Source organism: Chelon labrosus (assembly GCF_963514085.1).
Source record: "Chelon labrosus genome assembly, chromosome: 16".
In the NCBI taxonomy this organism is placed as follows: Eukaryota; Metazoa; Chordata; class Actinopteri; order Mugiliformes; family Mugilidae; genus Chelon; species Chelon labrosus.
In genome coordinates, this window is record NC_140349.1 from 4,112,370 (window position 1) to 4,134,214 (window position 21,845).

The window sequence follows — 21,845 nt, forward strand, 5'->3', positions numbered from 1 at the left end:
GAGGTGGGATTCAGCTGCAGGGGAACAGATGAATGTTGGTTTCTAGATTAAAGCAGAAAAGAAAAGCATAAACAGGTCTCAGTTTTTGTGTTTTTAAAGTAAAGGCCTTTCAGAATATAATTCTGACCCTGAATTACAACTAATCTGTGCGTTCATATTTATCCATATCCATTTATCTTTCTATGGTTTGTGGACACTTAACTTCCGTGAACCATCATTGTAAAGGCTATTAAATTAACTTGTCTTGTCCTGGGATTATATCCCTAATGAATTAATAGCTTAATTAATGGTGATCTCCAACAAAACTGTTATTAATACACAAACAGTCTAGTGGGATTCATAAAGGAGACAAAAACTGCTCAAATGTAAACACAGGTATGACAAAGTCAACCACAATCAAAAATATACCCTTTATAAAATAAGACAATTAAATCTGACTTTCATGGAAACAACTATTTTATTTATTTTTATTTATTTTTTCTGTGATGCCAGATGGGAGTTTAAACTCTGTGGTGGTTTGTTTGTTTGAAAATGTATGTCTGTATTGCTTGATCCATGTATGTAGTATGAACTTCAACTTTAATGTTTTTGTATTTGTTTATTCATGTATTTGTTTGTCTGTTTATTTAAGGTTTTGATGGTTGATGCTAATGTCACCATATTTGCAAGGTTTCTATTCTTTACAATATAACAAATGCAATTTTAATGAATGAATTAGAATGTAAATAGGCTTGAGTGTGTGTTCGATATATTTCTTTCTCATGAGTTCTGTTATGATGAACAAAAACAATCACCCGTATTTCACAATATTGTCTGAGCAAATTCTTTTATCACTCTTTTCAATGAAAAATGAAAGTGAATGAAAATAATCTATGTTATATGAAAGCCATTTTAGCCATTGCCAAGTTTAACTACTCAAAAGGAAATGTATTGCAGTATTTGTTGACAGGTATATTTAATAGATATAGAGTATATATATAATGATTACATTTTAACCAGTACTGTCAAAGTTGTGGACATCCAGTAAATATTTGAAATGGCAGTTGTTGTTTTTTTTTTTTTTGTCTGAAATGACAAGTGTTAGAAATGTTTGTTTGAAGATCAGAATTATGTATGTATCTCCAATGCATATAGCGCCTAAATGTTAAAAAAGACACATAAGGATTATTTAGTATCTGAAGTTTAGTGTTGACTAGTACAATCAAAGTTGCAGATGTCTTGAAATGCAGTTTCTACAAAGACTGTTGTCGTGTTGCGTATATTTTTAATTACTCTTCTGACTAGTGAGAATATAAACTAGAAGAAATGCTATTATGGAGACACGTAATTATAGATACTGTAGGAGTGTGGTACACTTAAATAAAATGGCTGGCCGTGGTGTTCCTGTATTTTGTGGGGAACCAGGCTCTGATTTGAAAATCCAGAATCAGCCGTGTAGGCAGGGGATGCAGAGGGAGGGAGAGAGAGAGAGAGAGAGAGACGGGCTGGAGGATTACATCAGAATCAGCCTCCTCTGACTCATCAACAGTCTCTCTCTCTCTCTCTCTCTCTCTCACACACACACACACACACACACACACACACACACACACACAGTCTCCCCCTCTGTTTTTCCTCAGTGTTTGGCTGCATCATCTTGTCACATGGTGACAATCAGTCCGGAATAGTTGCCAAGCTTTCTGTTTCTCAGCGCCTTAGTACTGAGTCATATTGCCAGAGTTTTACCGTAAACTGATTCAGTGTTGAAAGCCAAACTCCGAGACCTTTTGCGTAACCCTATTATCATGAATGGACTGAAGCAAAACAAATCTGATGTGAGTGTTAGGAATTTTGTGTGTTTGCCGTGTTAGCATAACTCTTTATGCATATACACTATTTTTATTACTCTGCTTCAGTGCATTCACTCGTTCTGGCCTATGGTCTTTCCATAGCAACAATTCCTCTGACAGCTGATGCAAGCAGCAGTGTTTGGATGCAGAAGGACACTGCACATTTTTAATGTATAGTGTCTGTCTATACAGCTGAAACAAAAGCAACTAGTTTCTTAAAGATGTTTTCGTCCAAGTTGCTTCTTCAGTTCTAAAAGATGGAAAGGAATTTTATTACATCTGTGAGTGGTGCACAGCTGAAACTCACGTGACTAGGGTCTGCAAAACTCAAACAGAGAAGTTTGATTTTATGCATATATCATGACCTAGATGACTGAGAACCTTCAGAGATGGACACTGTACATTAAAGGTTTCTGTTCACAGGTGTTTTTTGTGTTGTTATCTGTTGAACATCATTTCTACAAAATGTTCATTGCAAACATGACTTCCAAATCACCTACTTATTACGCTTATTCCATTAAATTGGTGTCACTATGCTGATATTTACATTCAGTGATTCATATTTGCTTCCTTTTGTGTTATTGTTTAATTTGTTCAAATCATACACTCCTACTGTTTTTCTATTGTGTTGCGGTCACATTTTTCATGTCCCAGTTTGAACATAGTAATATTGAGTCTCGTTGGACAGTCACAGACGGACACAAACCTTTTTCATTCATCTTTTTGTTGTTGTTGTTGTTGTTGTTGTTGTTGCTTTTGCAGAAGCTGCATGTATTCTTTCTTTATCTTGTCCAAGCATTACAATAAGATTGCATTTTTAGCATAATCAGCTCTTACAAAACAGGCAGTGCATGTACATATTTCAGTATATCAATATACATGTGTCATATTATTCTGTATTTACACTAATGCCATAAAAAGCACAAGGTCTCTCATATCAGTTTTTGTTTTCAAGAACAGTAACAAATTCTTAGATTCCTTTCACAAAATGTACATTGCTGCATGTTAAGTTACCTGTATTGTATTATAAATCAGAGCTGCAATGGCAAATTTAGTTTTACTGGAATATTATGCAGTCGTGCAAAATAAGATGTAAATGTGTGAACCTGAAATACTTAATTATACTCTCAAAAAAGAGACCAGGGAGGTGAGGGTTTCATCTGAATGGAGGTGAACTTTTCAAGGAAGTTGCCACCTGGCAGTCAAGGGTCCTCATGGGTTTTCTTAAGGGGGCAGCTCTAAATATAGAAGTTAATTCACACAAAGTGATTATTAATGCCAGGGACAAAGAGAACAAATATATAAAATGCATTTGTATATTTAAAACATATATAGTTCTAGACAGAATCTGAGCACACCGCAAAGCAGCAACGGGACAAGAAATTCTGAACAGATAAAAATCAACAAAGATGAATGAGATTAAGATTAACATGCTTCCTAATCCTGTGTGGGCAATCTCTTTTGTAGCATATGTCTGTGTGTCTTTGTAGTGGTCTTTCTGGAAGGGTGGAGCTGTATAGATGGTGTTTACTATTTAAGATCAAATACAAAGTGGCAGTATGAAAAGGACAGAGACACAAGGACAGTGTGCTTAGCAGTCAGACAAACAGCCGGGCTCAGGTGTGAAAGTCTGCCTTCTAATCCCATTGTGTCCCCTCTCTGAACCTGTTTATCTCTTTCACAAAACAATGTGCAAACCAATACAGTCTGCAACCTTTGAAAGTCTCTAACTGCTGTTACTGGTAGATGTTTCACATGTGCCGGCTGATTTATTTATTCTTTCATTAGCTTTACGTATAAATACTTACCTTCATTTTGCTCAAATTTTGAACGGTTCAATACTTTTGATCATTTTTAATAGATGAATTCTGTGCTATTGTATCACTATAAGCCAAAGGAAACTTAACATAATGTCATGACATTTTAAAGTTTCACTCCACTCTGTTCAAACTACAGCATTTTGTGGCACATGACTTCTAAGATCATATGTTACACTTTGGGCTGTGAATAGCCACAAAACTGTAAAAATATATATGTTATAATAAAGTTCTAATGTGTGATTATAAGGATGCCCTGACTTTCAGATTTTAGACACTGACATTTTTAAATTAATTTTTTTTTTTTTATTCTGGGAGGCTATTAATAGAAGAGAGGAAGTACATTATTAAAAAAACAGCATGATACAAGTGGGTTTTTAGGATCCATGGCTTTACGACCAGATATGAGCCAGATGCACCAGCCATGCTGTCACAGCTGTTGATTGGATCAAGGTTTAGCTAACAGTATTAAATAATGCTTCCCAGAAAAAAAAAAAAAGGCCTTGTTCTGGAATTAAGATCTTAATTAAGGATGATCTAGTGACTGTTGATTAGTCTTCATTTGCAAGAGCATGACAAAAAAGTAACACAAAAAACAAAAAACAAAAAACACTGTCTGTATGGTACAGAGAATATATTACATTAGAGTGACCTAGAGTGATCTGAAAACCAAGAAAAACTGAATTCTTTCTGATTCTGATTCTTAGACATCTACAGTAGGAGGCAGTGGTAAAATGCCATCTACTGACCACCTTAGAGTTTCACTTTCCAAACTGTTGACATGTATAGTGTAACGTCGCCATCTGGTGGCCTTTAGATAGAACTTTATAATAAACATACTGATGTTATACATAAAACTGTGTGTGTAGCTTTTTAGTTGCATACAGTTTAATTTAGTAACAACTCATTCAGAGTTATTGTCTGTATTAAGTTGTCATGTCTTTGCTCTAAAAGGTAGAAATACATGGCTAGAATGGTAGCTATCAAAGGTGTCAAGTAACGAAGTACAAATACTTCGTTACTGTACTTAAGTAGATTTTTCAGGTATCTGTACTTTACTTGATTATTTCTTTTTCTGACGACTTTTTACTTTTACTCCCTACATTTCTACACAAATACCTGTACTTTCTACCAGGCTTGTGCACAATTCAAAATTTCAGAATTGGCCGCCATTCAATTCATGAGTTGGAATTTGAATTGAACTGACTCCGCCCCACAGGAAGTTGAATTTGAATTGGAGTTGGAATGACAGGAAGTGGAATTAAATTCATGGCAATTCAAAGAAATTCCACACAGTCATACAACAGAAAGAATGTGTTGAATCTCACATACAATTACATTAATTTTGTAATTTAATAGCATAATGTCATTACACATAACTAGTCACTCCTCAACCCTGCATACATTTTGTTCCAACATTTAGATAATGATCAAATTCTTGAAATAAATTACTCCCTCAATGTTTGATTAGTTTTGTTCAAAATGTTATTTTCATTTCAAAGTAATCAAATAAGTCGTTGTAAATGCAGTTGTCATTTATTCCAATGCAAAACTCATTGAGTTCCCGACCAAGGTACGTTTTAACCGTTTGATATTTTGGTATAAATAACACATTCAAAAACCAGAAACAGGTCGTTTTTTCGTTTTTCTAATTTTGGGCAAAAAACGGAAATCGACAATTCGGCTTGATTTTTCGTTTTTTTGTTTGTACTGACAAAACAAATTTACCACTCAATATTTCGTTTCCATTGGTGGGTGGGCCTTCGGCACCCCATTACCTCTGATTGGCTAGTGTGTTCCATCAATTATATTTGTGCTGTGCTCTTCAAAATAAAGGTCCTCGCGTACGTCTTGGTCTTTAGACAGTGAAATGTTAACACAAATATATTGCGACAGACAGACGAGACTACGTTATGATCACAGACCATACTTATACTGGCGGCTATGACGGCCTTTAGCTTCATTATGCTCTCACTCCAGCGTGTCGAATCAGGCTAAATAAATAAAAACAATAAAGTAATGCAACAGCGTATTGTATTGACTGTTAATGTGCAGTTGATTGACTAAAACGCACCATGTCTTTTTTGAAAATGAAAGTACCATAGTATGTTTTCTGAGGATGTACTGTGAACAGTGATGTAATAATTAGAAATATCACTGGCATAATTATGACATATGGCAAGGGGAAGCACGCCAAAGGTTAGTTGCAAAAAAATGACCAGCAGGTGTCGCACTATGTGAACCTTTTCATCAATAGATTTGTTCTCTCAAAAAATATAAAGAGAAATATAGATATGTTGACAGCCACAACAAACAGAGACAGTGGGAATCATATGGAGCAACTGTTGTGCTGTAAAACTTTCCTTGACATCTCATCCAGATACTTTCAGTTAGAATCAAGCTCCCACTGGACTGTAGCCCCCACAGCTGTGATCACATGGACCCACTTGATAACAGGCAAAACACACTCACTGTAATTCTGCACACTGGTTAGAGATTCATCCTACCAGATATGGTCGAGTAAAAAGAACCTCCTAGTTTTCAGGTCTACTCAAGCAGGGTGACTATATATGTACTTAACCAAATCCCTGAGTAAGAAAAAAAAAAAATGATTTTGCACAATTATGCCTGTAGTTGCTATCCATGATGCTACCTGAAGTGATTATGAAATTCAGAGAGGAAATAAAATTGGTATGTGTAATAGGTATGTGTATCAAATAAAATATTAAATCAAATTTATTTGAGTCCATCTGTATGTTTGCCCGAGTTAAAACATATTTAAATGTACAGCCACTAACTTTGACTGCTGTAAAAATACATCAAATAAATATTTTTTTCAACTTTTTTTGCTCAGATCTGTTAATCAGCTTCAGCCCTGATCAAAACTACTAAATATTAAAAAATAAATCAAAATTTTAACCCTTTTAATGCCAATTTAGAAAATAAAGTCACTGATATGGGGAAAATTACACGCAAAATGACCTACTTTCAACATAAAAAATGATCGGAAACAGGAGATTTTTTTTACCTGTTATCACAGTCTTGGATATGTCAAAGATTAGTAACGTCATTGACTTGGAAGCATATTTAGTTTTTGTGCAGCATCAGATTTTCATTAAAACTTCCTTTCATACTGTTTTTGCCCCATAGACTCCCATTATAACCACATTATTTGAATGCACAGAGATGACACTAAATAACAATGCATTTTACAATCTTGGTGATTCCCCCTGTTCAGAAGGACTCAAATTTAGCAATTTTACAGTTGACCACCAAATTGTGCCATTTACCCATTACATAGGCCTGTTGTATAAAAAGCTTAGTTTCTGTATTTGATATACGGAGTTTATGAGAATATTAGTGTGTGTGTGGGTGTGTGGGCGTGTGGTGGTGGTGGTGGTCGGTGTGGGGGGGGGTTGGAAATGAAAGGGTTAAAGTAGTGACTGCAGGGCTGTCCTCAGGAGCGTGAGTTCAAATTATGTGTGTGACCTTTGTGCCCTGACACTGATATAAGCAAAACAGCTCTCAGAACTACACAAGTCAACAAAAACAAAGTGCAAGTGTTTTTACGCACCTGCTGGCCTGCTGGCCTTTTGATCTTGAGAAGAGTAACCCTGGCATTCAGAAATACAGAGAGTCTACGTAGAGTAAACACAAACAAAGTAAATCTATGTAAGGTCCCAGTGGTCATTCGCTCGTGAGAAGAGCAAGAGGAAACATAAAGAGGCACTTCAGCATCAGAGAAGCTCTCAAAATTATTATGGAGACTGAATCCCCATGCCAGTGAGCTGCAGGATCCATCAGGAATGTCATCCTGCTCAGCACGAGGAACCGGGAGCCAGCAGTGACACAAGGCCAAAAGAAGAAGCCATCGTCGTCGCCTACAACCGCTGCAAAGATGGTGTCAACAATCTGGACAAGGTATGTGCCAGAACACATTTACCACATGGATCCTATTCCTGTACATTTTTACTGAATTTGTGTGCTTGTGCTTGCATTTTGTGTTTTTATAATGTTTGCATGATTATTCTCACTGTTATGTGCAGCTTTAGAAAAACAAAAAAAAATACTTATCGTTAATGAAATCAGTACTTATTGGTTTCTTGTTCTTTAAAGGTTGTCGGCACCTATAATATCAAAAGGAGGGCCAAGCGGTGGCCACCGGTGTTATTTTTTAACATGGTGGACGTCTGAGCATATAATGCTTGTGTTATTTTCATTGCTGTGGATCCCTACTGGAACCAGAGAAAGCACTTCAGGAAGAGGCTTTCCTTGGAAGAGCTGGGAAATTCTTTGGTGTCTCCAGCAATTCTAAGGAGAGTGCCTTCCGTGTGCACCAGTTGCTGGTGAGAGAGATGCGGGTTGCTGCAACTGCCCCGTCAGAGCCAGAGCCAGCAGCAGCCACCAGTAGCTCAGGAGGGAAGAGGGGAACCTGCACGTTGTGCAAAGGACTGAAAAGGAGAACGGTCGCCACTTGCATTTGTAGTGGAGAACACACATGCAAAGTGCACCGGATGACATGCCCCAAGTCTTGCTTTAAAGACTGAACACACACAACCCCCCACACACCCACACACAGACACATGTTCAGTGTCAGTACACACACCCCTAACATGCAGACAAATAAAATAACATGACCTCGCAAGTACAGTATCGTTTCATTCTTTTTTTATCCAGAAGCTAATCTTTTTATACAACAGGCCAATGGGATTTGGTGGTCAACAGTAAAATTGTCAAACACACACACACCCACCCACCCACCCACCCACACACACCCACACACACCCACACACCCCCCACCACCACCACCACACGCCCACACACCCACACACACACTAATATTCTCATAAACTCCGTATATCAAATACAGAAACTAAGCTTTTTATACAACAGGCCTATGTAATGGGTAAATGGCACAATTTGGTGGTCAACTGTAAAATTGCTAAATTTGAGTCCTTCTGAACAGGGGGAATCACCAAGATTGTAAAATGCATTGTTATTTAGTGTCATCTCTGTGCATTCAAATAATGTGGTTATAATGGGAGTCTATGGGGCAAAAACAGTATGAAAGGAAGTTTTAATGAAAATCTGATGCTGCACAAAAACTAAATATGCTTCCAAGTCAATGACGTTACTAATCTTTGACATATCCAAGACTGTGATAACAGGTAAAAAAAATCTCCTGTTTCCGATCATTTTTTATGTTGAAAGTAGGTCATTTTGCGTGTAATTTTCCCCATATCAGTGACTTTATTTTCTAAATTGGCATTAAAAGGGTTAAAATTTTGATTTATTTTTTAATATTTAGTAGTTTTGATCAGGGCTGAAGCTGATTAACAGATCTGAGCAAAAAAAGTTGAAAAAAATATTTATTTGATGTATTTTTACAGCAGTCAAAGTTAGTGGCTGTACATTTAAATATGTTTTAACTCGGGCAAACATACAGATGGACTCAAATAAATTTGATTTAATATTTTATTTGATACACATACCTATTACACATACCAATTTTATTTCCTCTCTGAATTTCATAATCACTTCAGGTAGCATCATGGATAGCAACTACAGGCATAATTGTGCAAAATCATTTTTTTTTTTTCTTACTCAGGGATTTGGTTAAGTACATATATAGTCACCCTGCTTGAGTAGACCTGAAAACTAGGAGGTTCTTTTTACTCGACCATATCTGGTAGGATGAATCTCTAACCAGTGTGCAGAATTACAGTGAGTGTGTTTTGCCTGTTATCAAGTGGGTCCATGTGATCACAGCTGTGGGGGCTACAGTCCAGTGGGAGCTTGATTCTAACTGAAAGTATCTGGATGAGATGTCAAGGAAAGTTTTACAGCACAACAGTTGCTCCATATGATTCCCACTGTCTCTGTTTGTTGTGGCTGTCAACATATCTATATTTCTCTTTATATTTTTTGAGAGAACAAATCTATTGATGAAAAGGTTCACATAGTGCGACACCTGCTGGTCATTTTTTTGCAACTAACCTTTGGCGTGCTTCCCCTTGCCATATGTCATAATTATGCCAGTGATATTTCTAATTATTACATCACTGTTCACAGTACATCCTCAGAAAACATACTATGGTACTTTCATTTTCAAAAAAGACATGGTGCGTTTTAGTCAATCAACTGCACATTAACAGTCAATACAATACGCTGTTGCATTACTTTATTGTTTTTATTTATTTAGCCTGATTCGACACGCTGGAGTGAGAGCATAATGAAGCTAAAGGCCGTCATAGCCGCCAGTATAAGTATGGTCTGTGATCATAACGTAGTCTCGTCTGTCTGTCGCAATATATTTGTGTTAACATTTCACTGTCTAAAGACCAAGACGTACGCGAGGACCTTTATTTTGAAGAGCACAGCACAAATATAATTGATGGAACACACTAGCCAATCAGAGGTAATGGGGTGCCGAAGGCCCACCCACCAATGGAAACGAAATATTGAGTGGTAAATTTGTTTTGTCAGTACAAACAAAAAAACGAAAAATCAAGCCGAATTGTCGATTTCCGTTTTTTGCCCAAAATTAGAAAAACGAAAAAACGACCTGTTTCTGGTTTTTGAATGTGTTATTTATACCAAAATATCAAACGGTTAAAACGTACCTTGGTCCGACCGGGAAACATTTCCTGTTAATGTAATCTGTACAAGTAGTTCAAACTAATATCATTTATAGAATATGTAATGAAATCATATCTGACATATATTGTAAAGCTTCATTATTAAGCACTTCACTTATGTATATGAATTTCTTTGAATTTGTATTGAATTGCAATTCTGCTTCCTTTAATTCAAATTCGAATTGGAATTCCAGATCCTATTTTTGACATCAATTCAAATTCAATTCAAATTCAAGAATTGAATTGGAATTTAGGAGTCATTCTCAATTCAATTCTGAATTGTGCACAAGCCTGCTTTCTACTCTTTACATTTGAAAAACAAGCTCGTTACTTTTTTAACCTCCACGTAAAAGACGTGACATGATCCGACATGACTAGAGCATCGGACTAGATAAGGAAAGTCGACGATGCGCTTCCTGTGTTCTTCTTCTACTATTTTGAACAGGCAGCCTGTTGGTTAGTTTGAGCTCTGCTGCCACCTAGTGACTGGAGGCGTGTTTATCGTTCAAGCGTCAATAAAGACACTACTGAAAGTCCACCTGACCCCACTATTTGAGAACTACTGGTCTAATGTGAAACAAACAAATTCAGGTATGGTGTGGTTTCTGTTGCTATCATTAGCTTTTGAGGATTTTTTGGAAGCTAGTTTACAACATTAGCAATGCTATGGAAACACACCTTTTGATAGTTTATAGCTAACACTAGCTAGCGGTTTAAAAACAACAACCCAGTAACCCTCAATTTATTATTAAAAATGATTCAGATGTTCATGCTGGACATCTGGTCAGTTAAGTCTAGGTTATTCTGCTAGAACTTTTTCATTTTGCAAAATTAACAACGGATGAATTGTTTCATTAATGGCAAAATCATTTTTACTTTTTACTTAAGTACATTTCAGAGCCTGTACTTTCTTACTTTTACTTGAGTAAAGGAGTTGAATCAGTACTTTTACTTTTACCAGAGTATTTTTTTACACAAGTATCCGTACTTTTACTTAAGTACAGAATGTGAATACTTTTGCCACCTCTGGTAGCTATAAGAGCCACAGCTGTTTGTCTGTCCTTCATGGGTTACGTCAGGTCTCCACAGGTGGCAGTATAGCGTTTTCTTTATAAGCACGGGTAATCAAGAGTGGCATGGGGTGGAAGATCATGCGTTTTTTACCGCTCGCATGGCTCACACCTTCTTTTGTTTTCCAGCAGCATCACATCGTCACGCCATCAGTTATTTTTTGTATCAGTATAATCACGTTTTTGATCATTAAATGGAAAAATCACCCAAACGTGGACAAGCGTATGGAGGACACTCATGCACGACTGACTACAGGAGGGCAGGATAGTCACTACAGTAGCTTCTAGTCTGATGATAACTGAGTACTTCTATTATACAAAACACATTATAATGGCACATATACTGTTATGTTTAAATCATGTTTGATAAGTTCAAGATCTTGTTCATTAAATTTACTTCATTATTTCTCATTATATGATTTCCAAAGAACTAATTATTGGTTGAACTGCGACTCAAAATTAGTGAAATGTCACAAACAAAAGCCCATCTGCCCTGTTACTGCCCATCTGCTGCAGCTCAGAGAAAACAATGTCTGTGGAAACACAAAATGTAAAATTCATATCTAACTTTAGAAGATATCCACCTGAGATTGACCTGAGTAGCTCTGACTGCTGACACCTCAAATCAGCTTCAGATTAAGACAATAAGAAAGTCTTTTTATGAAGAGGAGAAGGATTAAAACCAGAAAATCATGTGTCAGTGGTAATTTCGGGAACTGGATGTTAAAACAGACTTGAAAATGGTATTTAGGTTTACAGCAGTGTTGTAATTAGCCATGTTTTCTAGAGATGGAATGTGGTTCTAGATTTCTTCTACATATTAGATAAAGTATATTTATAAAATGCCACCAGTAGGCTACAGCTGTAAGATTTATTTATTCATTTACTTTTTTGAATGTCATTTGCATTTCCTGTTGATAGCCACAGTGCCCTTCACAAACCAGCAACAGAACAGGAAATGCTCAATGCCATATACTGTTCATATTATCAGGTTGATAATATGAAAAAGAAAAAATAGAGACTTGAGATTCTGTATCATATAATTTTACTTATTGACAACAGTTATCCTGCTCTGACGTGCACATTTACCATGCATGGTAACAGAGCAAAAGTTTATTCACTGGAAAGTTTTCATTAATATTTTGATCGGTCAGTCAGTGTTCTTTAAAGGTCATGACACTTCTGTGATGTGAGTGATGTGACCCGATAGGTTCACCAAGCTTTCCTTCACTCACCAGCCTGTGGTTTCCTGCAGAGTCTTAACACACCACCAGATACTCTTCCTGTATCCTACCACTAAGATGATACAGACTTTAAGACACTGCATACATATACCAACGTGAAGCCTAAACTGAGGCTACACTAAAAGTCTGCACAAAGCTAAATAGTTATACAAAGGCTCATGACACATTTTGTCACAACAACAACATACAACATCAACCAGGTCACACAGGTGTTTAGACTCTTAAAACTCTGGTTTAAACTTTCCTCTATAGACAGTTTTCTGTTTATTACAACAGCTGTGCAGCCAGTGGGGAACCTTCAGGGCCTTCTACGCCTTCAGAGAAGGCCTAAAAACATTTTGGACCAAAAAATAGAAGTATTAAATAAAAAATAATATATATTTTTTAAATTTCTATCTCATTTTATTTAATACAATACATTTAATACATTTTCTCTCATCTATGTTCTAAACTTTACTGTCAAGTTCACATCAGCAATGAAAGGGTTACTGTCCTGAAAACATGTTATCCAATCAGAATCGTCCGTCTCTATCAAGGCCCGGTTAGCTGGCTCTTAAATTGGTTAGGACTTCACGAATCCCGGGGAAGGCCGAGCTATGTGTTTTGGTTTGGAGATTGACGGGCAAATTGACCAATCACGGTTTGATTTCAAGTGGGCGGGACTAAAACAAAAGATAGAGAGCCGAAGTCCCGCCCCTCTACTTCCGGGTTATGGGACCTATCTTTCGAAAAAATATGAACGGCAGTCTATGGCGAGATCATAATTATTTTCTGGTCCCGATTGAATTGTGGCATGAATTTCACATATGATGTGTGTGGATTTAAAAGATAATTTTTCACGTCAAGAGATAAATTATTTGACGTAAATAAGCTGAACAATATTAGGTTTTGTATGAGATCGCTTAGTGAACTACATCTCTCGTCTGAGAACTATGGCTGTCTCCTTGTTGAGCTTTACCGTCTTCTCCCAGGACGAAGGCAGAAACATGAAACGAGGTGAAAATCATTATAAATCGGGTCATGTCGAGAGCTGTAGTTACACGAAGGGAGTTTTGGTCGGTTCTGTACGCGCCAGCATGCGGGACTTGTAGTTCGTTTAATTACGTATTTTCCATAGCGTTTTACTGAACTATCTTGCGACAAACTGTGACATTCTTGACATGTAAAATCATTTTTTATTCTGAAAAACAACATATGTATAATCCAAGGCACAAGTCGATCGGGACCAGAAAATAATTTATCTTTCGCGATAGACTGCCGTTCATATTTTTTCGAACGATAGGTCCCATAACCCGGAAGTAGAGGGGGCGGGACTTCGCCTCTCTATTGTAGGCCTTCGTGAAGTCCGAACATCGGAATCTCGGCAGAGTGGTGAGAGCGGTTGAGACTCAACCGCTCAGACTTTTTTTTACATTTAATGCAAACCTTTATTGAAAATTTGAAAAGTACAGACAATCAGATCATACATAGAAACAGATAAGTGGACTCAACCGCTCAGAGCGGCAGACGAGGGTGACGTTGTGGCTAGCTTAATAGCATCGCCTTTTTCAAGGCGGCCTTTCACAGAAAAACTTCAAATAATAAAAAACGGAAGACCAACTCCAGAACTGGAATTAAAAGAAAAGGTTAAGAAAGTGGAAAGGCATTTCAAGACCGAAAATTATCAGCGATATCCATGGATGACGGGCTGTAATAAAACAAGCAGGCTGGACTGCTGGAGTTGTTTACTTTTTACAACTGACAAGTCATCCACCTGGGTCAGCGGCGGATTTGTCAGCCTTACAAATCTGACAAAGTCAGCCCACCTGCAGGCGACGGTCAGTTTGAAAACTTTTGGGGACACAAGAGTTGATCTTCAGCTAGATGAGCAGCGCCGTAATCACACTACGGCCCACAACAACAAGGCAGGCAGAAGAGAGAGAGAGAGAGAGAGAGAGAGAGAGAGAGAGAGAAAAGGCCTATGTTATAAGCCACCTTGATTATTAATGCGAGGGATTAATATTACTGGCCAAGTGGACATTCAGGAATTTGTATTTATTGCGGAGGTTGTCTGTAAAAATCCCAGCGCAAATGCGTGATTTCATAGCGCTGTCCATGGTGATGAAACGAGACTCGGTGTCCGTGTCAGCAGCGTCACGGGGTGACATTCTGGGTGACCTCATTTTATATTTTCAGATTTTGTCTTTAGAGTAGGCTATGTTTATTTAATTTCAACTATGTAGCCTAAATGGTCTCCAGTTTTCTAAAGTTAATGTGGATAATGTTTCTTGTTCCGGAGAATGTTATTGATGTTATGGTCTATTTGGTTACATCCTTGTCATCGTTAATTAAAGGACTGCAGTTGTTAAACCCTTTCAATTCATCGTACTGTTGCTTTTTTCCGTGATGATTTCTTTTCTTGGCGGTGAAGGCCCAGCTGTAGTACTCACGGTTCGCCACTGTGTGCAGCCAGTCCCTATTCACATTCACAGACAACTGGACAAACTGATACAGAAGGAGGACTCTGTGGTAGAGGCAGAGCTGGAGTCCCTGACATTGGTGGCAGATGCAAGGACCGTGAACAAACTCTGGTCCATCATGAACAATGTCCACCACAACACCATAGTCAGACAGAGAAACTCGCTTAGTGACAGGCTGCTGTCTCTGTCCTGCTCCATGGACAGGTTGATGATACTACTACTATCATTGATGATACTACTGTACATTTTTTACATAGCATTATATATTCATATTATTATATAACTTAAATATCTTTCATATCTGTTTCTATGCAATGAAGCTACTGGACACCAAATTTCCCATGGGATAAATAAAATATCTGTCCAACTAAAAGAATGTAAAATGTGAATTTGTCAAACTGAAAATTGGGAAAATTAATATAAAATTATGCAAAAAATTAGCAATATTTCAACGATGAAGGTACAAAGATGAAGGAGCTAAAGAAGAGGTTAACTCAAAAAAGAGCTAAAAGAAGCTGTAACAGGACACGAGTGATGCTGCCAAACTGTGTGGAATAAGATGATTTTATTGTGTAGTTTAACAGAAAAATGTCACTGAGCAAAAAGTACCTTATGTAGTCTTACAGTTTACCATTGAACACTTATTATTATATGATGTGTGTATATCTAATGGACTCACCAGTGCATCAAACTTCCCTCCGTTCTGAGCAACAGCTGCATCACTGTGTTTTCCACTGTGGCATTTAGGTGGAATTTAAAATATAAGTAGTTCTGAACAGTGCTTGAAATCATAAAAGTGTGTTCATAATTAGATATCTGTTAGTACAGCATATGATTAGAATTGTATTCTGTGTACTTTATTCATTTATTTCTTTTTCCCACTTGGGGGCACTCGAGGTCTATCATTCAAATATTTTTCTGCGACTTGTGGCAGTTAACTTGCAATTGCTGATCACCAGGCTCAGTCACAGAAAGTCACATGGTTTTTATAGTGCAAATGCCCAAGCCAAGCATTTGGGGTGCTGTCGGTTACGTTACGTCACATAAACTCCTGACATCCTGGGAATCTTCTGTTGCTGTGGTGGAAACTGAAAGACTGACCTCTAATGGAAATTCATCTGCACTGATCCACTCAGCATGTCTGCTTCCATCCCTCCTAAAGAGTCTAAACAACACAATTTTCTGTATTTTAAACCTTTTGCTGAAACTAAAACACAATATTGCTCCTTTAATGAGATGATTTGAGCACTGAGTCAACATGTGAGCAGTGTGTGGGTTTTGGTTTGTGTTTTGTGGCCCTGTGGCTTCAGATGTTGTCATTTCTCAGCACACACTTGATTGTGGTTCCCTTTGTGTGTGGGATCTATCAAAACACAAAATCTGTTCTTCAAATGACTGTAAACACTGTTACAGCTCAATAAAACATGATATTGTGCAGGTCTCCCTTGTAGTGACTCATCAGATAATGGACATGGGCCTTCTGAGGGTGTCCTGTGGTGTCTGGTAACACAATGTTGTTAGTGGGGGTCTTTGAGGGGAGGGGCCTCTGTGGATCATCCCACAGATTCTTGATCAGTTTGGGATCTAGTGAATTTGGAGGCCAGGTCAACACCTTGTGCTGTTCTTCATGTTTTTTTTTAGTTGTTTCTAAATTGTTTTTGTGTATGCATATGTGTCAGGCTGCATCCTGCTGGGGATGGCTGCTGAAATCAAGGAGTGTCATTGCTATGGGGTGGGGTTGCCTGGTCTGGTCTAAAATTATTTACTTCTGCTGTCAGTGGTTTTAATGTCGTAACTGATCTTTGGGTAACCACTTCTTGTTTTGCTCGTCTCCTTTGTTTTTTTTCATTTGCACTTTGGTTTTGCTGCCATCACTAGATGGCAGTCAAGAGCAATGGCTCCACTCTGAGCTCACTGAAAATCCCCTTTTACCAATCTGCTGTGCTGACCGCTTCCAAGAAAACACATGACTGCTGGTAAAAGCGCCAAACTGAACCAACAGTGGCGCTATTACACCACAGTAAAGGTTGATCACAGGGTTGTGTTCCTGATAGCTGACAGAGGATCAGTTTCCTTTCTCCTAGTTTTGATTTCTGAACACAAAAACAGACATCAGATCAGTACTTTGTCTTAACCTTCTTCGCTGGCCGGGACTTCCCTGAGAAGAGCTTTTTTTCTTTTATTACCAGTTTAAGAAACCACATATCAACTGTAATAGTTGCAATTGTCATTCTCCCCAGGGGAAGTCTGGGGATTCACAAACGTTAGTGGGACTTTACCTGTCTATAAAACAGTGCAATATACTGCTGGAGATCTTTATGTAGTTATCATTACCTCCAAACAGTAAACTGAAAGCAATATTATAGACTTTTCACAATCATCTTTTTCACTCAGCAGTTTCACATATTTCCCTGCCCTATTCCATTCTGTTCTATTCTATTCTATTCTATTCTATTCTATTATAGCTCGTGTTTTAAACTTGTGTCAAACAAAGTGAGATGAGATGTGGAAGGTACGCTACATTAGCGTCATATCTCTTGTGCCTCGTGCTGCACCAGTTCCTTTATTGTTTTTGATTTAGAGAAAAGAGAAGTAAGGATCAAGTTACAGTTAAGTTCCATCAACGGACTTCATTCTGTTTTTTTCTTTCTTCCAGAGATGACTCAGCAGGGTCTAAGGCTCTAACCGAAAAAAAAATATATATTATAAAATATGCAATAGGCCTAAAGTATATTACTTTGATTGTTATGCTCACTTGACCTGATCAGGGAAGGCCTGGTTTCATGACGCATTAACTGAAGCAGAGCAGAAATATTTGCAGGACAGATGGCCTTCTGTAGACTTGAAACCTGAAAAGACACAAGTCAAATTGTTGTGAAAGCCAGAGTTTCTTCATCGATGGCCACTTTTTCTGTCAAAATATCCTTGTGGACGTCTAAGTGTTGCTCTGGAACTGATAGTCAGTTGAATGCTTGAAATTGTAATACAGACATTAGAGAGAAACGTTCATACAGTTCAGACATTTAAATATTACTTTAAACATAATTATGTCAAATATAAAACTGTGTCCGCTCCCGAAAAGGGAGCAACACAAACCTTATATCTGAAAGGTAGAAGAGACATAATGCTTTCAGTCACATGCCTGGGTGTGTCAGCATTTGGCTAAGTTAGGCAACAACTGAAGTTAGAAGAGAAAGAAAGTGAAAGAAAAAACAGAGAGGGACTTTCCAGCTCGGTAAAGTTGTGCAATGGCATGGTGCAGAACTGGTTAGACAAAAGCCTCATGGCACACACTTTATATCCGACCACAGAGAGACACACTAATGTACATTAACACTGAGTGTTGAGGATGCACATGACTCTCTCTCCTATTATACCATACTAATAGACGGCCACATAACCGTTAGATCATCCTTTATTTGCCGTAACAGCCCATTTTCTAAGTTTCTCTCTCTCAGGGCGCCGGCCATTTTGTGTTTTCTTTTTTGAAAGTGTCAGCTTAAGATGGCGGCGAATGTCAGCTCTGTGCCTGCATGCCTGCCTTTGTGACCCACAGGCGGTATCAATTGCTGATGGGAAGCAGCCAAGTTTAAGGATGAGTCACTGCGCCTGATGGAGGCAGTTTTAACTTCAAACTGGCGTGTTTTTAAATGAACGGTTTTCAGACAGTTTTCGCCTCCACGCATTTTATTAGCACGTACAGTATAACAGTAAATATAAGACCGGGGTTCTACCTCAAAGGAGATCATAATACTCCAGTTAAAATTAAAATATGCAACATTAAAATAAATTCAGCTTAAGTTAGTTAAAAGAAAGGGACATTAATTCGGTCTGTGCAGCATAATATTTAAAGTCCATGCAAGAAAAGTTTAATATATAAATAATAACTTGCAATTAACATGACACAGTTTTGGTGTAATATCAGTGTATAATAGTTCATGGGTTGGGTGTTCACGTTAAACCCAACATCCTGCACATGCACTTTCAGTGTAGTTGTACTTTAAAATCTCTGTTAGCAGATTGAGTACAGTTGACGGAGCGATGCACACATGTATCTTCATAAAACCTTCCCATGATCAAAGTTTTAAAAATCATTAAAATCTTGGAGAAACAAATATCTGTCCCACCTGAGACACATAACGTCAGTTGCCATTTTGTCAAGACTTGTATACACAAAATGGCGACAATCGTTACATAAACTGAGCCAGGTTTTTTGTCTTGTCGATAGAGGGGGTTGGTGTTTTGACATGAACCATATCACCAGGCAACTTTCCAAAAAGCCTCACAGCCACAAAGTAAAAAACAACGCTGATAGTCAGGGACTTCCCAGGTCGGTTCAGACAATAAAATCCAACCCTTAGTTTTTATGATCAACAATGCTCAGACGTTCTTTCGTTTTCATGCTCTGTAGCTAAAATGTTGTCTGATGGCTTAAACCAGAACAGAGACTGATAATATGATTAAAAAGCCCTCAGATTACTACTGTGATTACTGTGCTCAGCTAAACTAATTCTAGATTTAAAAAATAAATAATATCATTAGTAGCATGTTGAATAATGTAATTTGATCTTTGACATTCATTCTTCTATACCCGCTTAGTCCCGTTAAGGGTGATCTTTGACCTTTTTTCATTTAATCCATTTGTTTCTCTTCTGTTCATCTCTCAGTACAGTGTACGTTTATTTAAATGTTTTACTCTTAATGCATGCATCTCATTTACATAATCACTCTGTGTGCATCATATCTGATCACATATCGTGGCCGTTATTCTCCATATATATTCAGTCTTAATATAATTCAACTGTCCTGTGAAAGTATTTGGTAAAAGAGTTTTATAAATACACAACACAAGACATGACAAATACAACCCAAAATAACACATTCAGATACATGTCTGGTGACGTTGGTCAAACCTTTATTTTTGGACATAATAACCATAAACAACCTTTGAAACCTCTGATGATAAGTGACACTTTATGGTGTATGTGGTGCACGGCTTCAAACATTAATTCTTCTCTTTAGCCACGACCAGGACATCCAGTAGATCTCAGAAATAATTATTAATAAATGCGATTTGATCTGTAAAATAAATACGAACCATCGATTCAGAAAAATATACACAGTTGAATTTTCACTATTCATACACAACAATCTGAATGTATTATTTACACAAACTCCAGCTTGTTCTCACACATTTTCACCAGGCTACCTGCAGTTAGTATTATTACAAACACAGTCGTAAGATCTCTCAAAGTACATCAATGTACAATGTCACCACAGTAAAGAGACAACAGTTCATCACTCTGGTGAGTTTCCCTCAGTGAAGAGCTCCTCTCTCAGTTTATAGTAGCTCCCCTTCATGTCCATCAGTTCCTGGTGAGTCCCTCGGTAAAGTTGTGCGGTGGTATGGTGCAGAACTGGTTAGACAAAGGAATCATGGCACACACTTTATATCCGACTACAGACAGACACACTAATATACATTAACACTGAGTGTTGAGGATGCACATGACTCTCTCTCCTATTGTACCATATTGATACACGGCCACATAGCTGTTAGATCATCTTTTATTTGCCGTAACAGCCCATTTTCTAACTTTCTCTCTCTCACGGCGCCGGCCATTTTGTGTTTTCTTTTTTGAAAGTGTCAGCTTAAGATGGCGGCGAATGTCAGCTCTGTGCATGCCTGCCTTTGTGACCCGCAGGCGGTATCAATTGCTGATGGGAAGCAGCCAAGTTTAAGGATGAGTCACTGCGCCTGATGGAGGCAGTTTTAACTCCAAACTGGCGTGTTTTCAAATTAATGGTTTTCAGACAGTTTTCACCTCCACGCATTTTATTAGCACGTACAGTATAACAATAAATATAAGACCAGGGTTCTACCTCAAAGGAGATCATAATCCTCCAGTTAAAATTAAAATATGCAACATTAAAATAAATTCAGCTAAAGTTAGTTAAAAGAAAGAGACATTAATTCAGTCTGTGCAGCATAATATTTAAAGTCCATGCAAGAAAAGTTTAATATATAAATAATAACTTGCAATTAACATGACACAGTTTAGGTGTAATATCTATTTCATGGGTTGGGTGTTCACATTAAACCCAACATGCTGCACACGCACTTTCAGTGTAGTTGTACTTTAAAATTTCTGTTAGCAGATTGAGTACAGTTGACGGGAGCGATGTGAACACCTATCTTCATAAAACCTTCCCATGATCAAAGTTTTAAAAGTCATTAAAATCTTGGAGAAACAAATATCTGTTTGTTACCTAAACTGAGCCAGGTTTTTTGTCTTGTCGATAGAGGGGGTTGGTGTTTTGACATTCTGTGTTTATCAACCATATCACCAGGCAACTTTCCAAAAAGCCTCACAGCCACGAAGTCAGGTCAGTTCAGACAAAAAAACCCAACCCAAATTTTTATGCTCAACAATGCTTAGACGTTCTTTCGTTTTCATGCTCTGCAGCTACAATGTTGAATATCATTATTAGCATGTTGAATAATGTAATTTGATCTTTGACCTTTTTTAATTTAATCAGTTTGTTTCTCTTCTGTTCATCTCTCAGTACTGTGTATGTTTATTTAAATGTTTTAGTCTTAATGCATGCATCTCATTTACATAATCACTCTGTGTGCATCATATCTGATCACATATTGTGGCTGTTATTCTCCATATATATTCAGTCTTAATGTAATTCGACTGTCCTGTGAAAGTATTTGGTGAAAGAGTTTTATAAATACACCAGACATGACAAATACAACTGAAAATAACACATTCAGATCCATG